Raw genomic sequence first — 6,650 nt, 5'->3', positions numbered from 1 at the left:
CTCTCTGTACAGAGCTTCAATGACTATGCCGTTTGTCTCTAATAAAACTAGACTCAATAAGGAATCTGTACATATAAAGTATGACTTCTAATTATCTTTGTAAAATTTATGGTGAATTTCCAAAGTCAGAACAGGGGATCCAGAAATTGCTCTGGCCCTGTTTCACAAAAATTTAAACATCTCATAAAATATAGCTCATATACCTGTTTTGCTTCTTCCATATGAAAATAGACTCATCGAGATTCGATTCCATAATTTATTCATTATTTAATTCCATTTCTACTATTTTTAGTGATTTTTCAAAGTCAAACTACTGCTACTTACGAAAACTATTTTAGTACAAATATTGTTAACTAGTTTATAACATCTTTACTTCAATTCATTCAAACTCTATACATGCCATATAAATCTTCAAACATAAAACAAAAGCTACCGGAATTGATCTGGATAGTGTGCTTTGTTGTGTTGATCCGATCTACCCACTTCACTTCAAGTCAATCTACATAAAAATATTAAACACACACAAGTAAGCTTATTGAAGCTTAGTAAGTTCATAGGTTAAAAGTAATGCTTACCAAACATAATATTTCCAAACAATACCAAAACATTTACTAAAGTTTCCTGCGATTCACAACCATTGTTATAATAATTCACATAGTTGAGCTCAACAGTAACAACTACTCAATCTCTTTCATTTGGATCACTTCTCTTTTATTTCTTATAATCAAATTAGGAAACGGCTTACGAAATTGAGTACGTCGTTGCTCAATGCCACGATTCACAACTCAGTATGGTTTTCCTCATTGAAATACCATACCTACATTTTTCAACTCGGTATGGGAAATGCCATACCTACATTTCTTAACTCAGTATGGGTTTGATAATACCATCCCTACATTTCACAGCTCAGTATGGATAATACCATACCTACATTTCACAACTCAGTATGGATGATACCATACCTACATTTCACACTTTGTCATGGAACAACCATGGTCTTATCCGTCAATTCATTACACGTCACGATACGAACGTACTCAATCCTGCGTTTTTCCTAATTTGCATTTCCACATTTATTCTTTCATTAACAAAATCTACACAATCCCACAACAAATTCGTATATAATAACACATTATATACTTCAATCATTCACAAATAAACATCTAATTTCAACCATATGAACTTACCCGGCTAATTTGTAGAAGATATTGAAATTTTGGGACTATTCCGCAACTTTTTCTTTTCCTCGTTCTTCTTTGGATTCTTGATCTATAATATAAAATATTTCTACTCATTAGCATTTATTTGATTTCTATTTCACTTCACAATTTATGCTGTTCAAATTTCGAAATTGCACTTTTACCCCAAAATTTACAGATTTTCACAATTTAGTCCCTACTCAATTCACCCATCAATTGAACTAATTTTCTCAATTAACACTTTATTTTATCATTATAAACTATTTCAAAACCTTTTATATTCTGAATTTCAACAGCAACCTTCAATTCACAACTTTTTCACAATTAGGTCCTAAATATCATTTCCTATCAAAATCACTTAATAAAACCACCTTAATATGAAATTAGAACTTAAATTTCATAATAATTCATCATAAAATTCCCTTATCCATCCAGGGTAACTTCCAATTTCACCCATAAAATCAAAAACTAATGAATTCTACAAGTGGACCTAATTGTAAAAGTCATAAAAACATAAAAATTATCAAGAAAAAGCAAGAATTAGACTCACATGATGTAAAAATATGAAAACCAGCTTTCTCCAGACCTTCTATGGCGTTTTGGCTGAGAAATTATGAAGAAAATGTCTAGATTTTTCAATTACATCATTATTTAACTATTAACTTTTATCTATTTCCAATTTTGCCCTTGTTCACATTGTTTTCTTGCTTATTTCATACCCAAACCGTCCAGCCATTAACCTTTGGGTCTAATTGCTCTTTAAATCCATCTTTTAAATACTTAAGCTATTTACTCACAATTTAACAAATTTTGTGCTATTTTAATTTAATCCTTTTCAATTAATTAGCCATCCAAACGTTAAAATTTTCTAACGAAACTTTAATACTAACTCAATGACACTCCATAAATATTTATAAAAATATTTATAGCTCGATTTTCAACTTTGAGGTCTCGATACCTCATTTTTGACCCGTTTGACCTAATAAATTCTTTTAATTCACTAATTTCACCATTTCACAAATTCTTCTAAATTCTTACTTGACTCATAAATATTAAATTAATATCTTGTTCAATCTCATTTGTCGAATTTAGTGATCTCAAATCACCATTTCCGACACCATTTGAAAATTAGTAGTTATAACTCTCCCCCTTTAAAAATTTCGTCCTCGAAATTTGTTACTGAAAATAGATTTGGATATCGTGATCTTATTGACTCCTCTGTTTCCTGGTTGCCTCCTCCATACCATGTCGATGCCATAATACTTTAACCAATGGTACTCTTTTGTTCCGCAATTCCTTAACTTCACGAGCCAAAATCTTCATTGGTTCTTGAATAAGTCATATCCGGTTGAAGCTCAATTTCAGTATGGGAATTACGTGTGAAGGATCTCGACCTATTGCGCTTAGCATAGACACATGAAACACATTATGAATCTTCTCAAGTTCGGAGGTAAAGCCAAACGATAAGCCATAGGACCAACCCTTTCCACAATTTCATATGGCCCTATGAATCTCGGACGTAATTTTCCTTTTTACCAAATCGTAACACCCTTTTCCATGGTGAAATTTTTAAAATACTCGATCACCCACTGCATATTCTATGTCTCTTCGTTTTAAATCCGCATATGACTTCGACGATCCAAGCGACTTTTAGACTATCTCGAATAATCCGGACTTTCTCTTGGTTTCTCGAATCAAATCAACCCCAACTATTTTGATTCACTCAATTCAGACCAACACAATGGAGTCTTGCATTTTCTACCATAAAGAGCCTCAAATGGTGTCATTTTATACTAGATGATAGCTATTGTTGTAAGCAAACTCAATAACAGTAAATACCTTTCCCAACTGTCACCAAACTCGAGTATACAACATCTTAACATATCTTCTAAAATTTGAATCACTCGCCTCGACCGTCCATCTGTTTGAGGATGAAATGTTGTACTAAAATTCAATCTGGTGCCTAAGGCTTCTTGCAATTTATTCCAAAATCTTGAAGTAAACCTCGGATCCCGATCTGAAATGATAGATATTGGAACTCCATGTAGTCTCACAATCTCTGACACATACAATTCTGCTAACTTATTAAGTGAAAAATCTATTCTGACTGGAATAAAGTGTGCTGACTTTGTCAATCTATCAACAATCACCCATATCGAATCTTTCTTTCTGAGTCACAGCAATCGACACAAAATCCATTGAAATATGCTCCCACTTCCATTCGGGAATCATAATGGGTTGTAATAAACCCGTTGGCACTTGATGCTCTGCTTTAACTTGCTGGCAAATCAAACATTTTGCAATAAATTCTGAAATTTCTCTTTTCATACCAGGCCACCAATATGTCTTTTTCAGATCACCATACATTTTTGTACTACCCAGATGAATAGAATACATACTATTATGTGCTTCAGAAAGAATATCATTCTTTAAATCAGAATTATTGGGAACACAAATCCTATTATGATAGCGCAATATACCTTCATCATCAATACTGAACTCTGAATCTAAATTATCCCGAACCATTTGTCGTTTCAAAGACCAATTTTGGATCTTCATTCTGCAGCTTCGAATTTGTTGAAGAAACATTGGTTTTACCTTCAATTCTACTAATACAACACCTTCTTCATTAAGAGCTAAATGAGCATTCATTGCAGAAGTGCAAACAAGGATGACTTTCGACTCGATGCATCAAGAACTACATTAGCTTTCCACGGATGATAGTCAATAACCAAATCATAGTCTTTCAAAGAACTCTAACCACTTGTCTCTCGCTCTTAAGTTCGGTTCCTTCGAGTCATTAAGTATTTCAAACTTTTGTGATCCGTATACATATAACACTTCTCACCATATAAATAGTGTCTCCAAATTTTTAAGGCAAAAACAATTGCAGCTAACTCAAGATCATGTGTAGGGTAATTCTTTTCATGTGGTTTTAATTGCCGTGAAGCATAAGCCACTACCTTTCCATTGCATTAACACACAACCCAAACCACTTAAAGATGCATCATTGTACACAACATACGGTATACGATTCGGTTGAGTTAAGACCGAGCTTCATTAACATTTTCTTTAATCGATCAAAGCTCACGACATTCATCGACCACATAAACTCAACATTCTTACGTAATAAACGAGTCATTGGTGAAGCAATCATGGAAAAATTCTTTACAAAACGGCGATAGTATCCTCGCTAATCCTAGAAAATTTCGCACTTCGATTTACATTCTTGGTGTTTTCCAATTCACCACCGCCAAACTTTACTTGGATCCACACGAATTCCTTGGTGATATAATATGACCCGTAAATCCAACCTCATGAAGCCAAAACTCACATTTACTAAATTTCGCATATAACTGTTTTTCTCTCAAAGTCGTAGTACAATTCTCAAGTCTTTGTGCATGTTGGATTCGTCTTTGAATAGACCAATATGTCATCAATAAATACCACCACAAATCTATCCAAATAAGACTGAAAAATTCGATTCATTAAATCCATAAATGCAGCGAGGGCATTCGTTAAACCAAAAGGCATTACCAAAAATTCGTAGTGACCATACCGAGTTCAAAAGCGTCTTTGGCACATCACACTCTTTAACCTTCAAATGATAATACCCGGATCTAAGGTCTATTTTTGAGAACACTGCAAGACCTTTCAGCTTGATCAAACAAATCATCGATACGAGGTAATGGATATTTATTTTAATTGTTACCTTATTCAACCGCTCGTAATCAATACACAATCGCAACGAACCATCTTTCTTTTTCACAAATAAGACAAAGCGCCCCAAGGTAATGTACTCGGTCGATGAACCCTTTATCCAATAACTCTTGCAACTGTGTCTTCAACTCTTTTAACTCACGGTGGTGCCATTCTATACGGTGTTATTGATATTGAGCTGCATGCAGGAATTACATCAATTGTGAATTCAACCTCACGATCCGGGGTAAACCGGTAATTCCTCAGAAACACATCAAGAAACTCATTAACAATCGACAATTGTTCCATCTTCAATTCGAACCCGAGTATCAAGAATATAAGCTAAAAAGCTTCATTACCTTTCCGAATCAATTTCCGAAATGTAAAAGGTGAAATAATTCGACATCATTCTTTTATCCCCAAACTCATTGAAACTATTTCCCTATCGACATTTTAAATCAATCCGTTTTCTCTACAATTCACTATGGCATCGTGTTCAATCAACCAATCCATTCCAAGAATAACATCAAATTCTCGGAAAGGTAACAACATTAAATCAGCAGAGAATTCACAGCCTTGTATTTTCAGTGGACAATTCCGACATATTAAATTAACCAACACACTTTGCCCTAGTGGATTAGTGACTTGCAATTCAAGGTCAGTGGACTCAACAGTCATTTTCTTTTCTGACACTAATGCAGTGCAAATATATGAATGTGTAGATCCAGGATCAATTAAAGCATACACAGAATCATCAAAAAGATAGAAATTACCAGCTATCACATCTGGAGCAGAAGCTTCTTCCCTTGCCCGGATAGCGTATGTACGTGCTGGTACTCTTGTCTCTGATCGAGCTGCAGTATCTCTCGTTCCCGAATGAACAGTCCAGAAGACTACTTTGACCCGAACGTTTACCTTTTCGAGGAGTATTTGCTTGCTTCTCCCTTGTTCTCTATCTTCTTTAATAATTGAGGACAGTCCGAATAAAATGATCAGTTCCACCACATTTATAGCAAGCTCGGCTCTTCCCCAACACTCACCAATATGAAATCTACCACAATTTTTACATCTAAGTCTCGAATATTTTGCACACTACTAACACTAGCTGCTGGTTTCTTAGTTACTCGACATCTTGTTGAGTCGTTTTACTTTTATTCGATCGTTCGGGATTGTAACAGTCGACCGAATCATCTCTCGAACTTTTGGCGGAAAAGTCGAAGTTGGTCTAGAGAAACTTCTTTTGTATACCTCTTTACCTCTTCTTTCTCTTTGCATCTTTCGTTATACACTTCTTCCATCTTTTGAGCTCGATCGATGTAATCACAAATTCTCGAATCTCTGTACCTCCAATCATCATTTTGATTTCATCATTAAGCCCTTCTTCAAATCTAATGCACATTTCTTCCTCTGTCGGTACAACATCCCGAGCATATCTCTTGAGATACACAAATTCTCTTTCATATTCGCCTTTGTTTTATTCCCTTGTCGAATATCAAGAAATTCTCTTCTTCTTATCTAAATATCTCTTTCCACATACTTCTTCTTAAATTCGTTTTGGAAGAATTCCCTGTAAGTTTATCTGCAGTACCATCGCCTCAATGGTTTCCCACCAATTATACGCTTCTTCTTTCAATAGCGGCGCACATCCCAAATAGTCCTCCGGAGAACACATCATCTGTTTAAAACTCTCTCCAAACTCTTTAACCAATACTCGCTTTAACCGGATCATCGTCCGATCTCCTCGAAATTCTT

General features: G+C 34.8%; 1 long non-coding RNA gene across 1 annotated transcript; it reads right to left on the bottom strand.

Annotated features, from left to right (window-relative positions):
- Positions 1-346: 346 nt before the first annotated feature.
- On the bottom strand, positions 347-5,783 carry LOC128292603 (uncharacterized). Its single transcript, XR_008282588.1, has 3 exons — positions 5,672-5,783; positions 1,188-1,269; positions 347-499 (listed from the first exon to the last, which is right to left on the bottom strand). It is a non-coding gene; the product is annotated as an uncharacterized LOC128292603 (long non-coding RNA).
- Between the last annotated feature and the right edge of the window lie 867 nt (positions 5,784-6,650).

This window comes from Gossypium arboreum, chromosome 5 (genome assembly GCF_025698485.1).
Source record: "Gossypium arboreum isolate Shixiya-1 chromosome 5, ASM2569848v2, whole genome shotgun sequence".
Classification (NCBI taxonomy): Eukaryota; Viridiplantae; Streptophyta; class Magnoliopsida; order Malvales; family Malvaceae; genus Gossypium; species Gossypium arboreum.
Note: the sequence above shows the minus strand (reverse complement) of the source record. Positions and strands in the feature narration are given on the sequence as shown.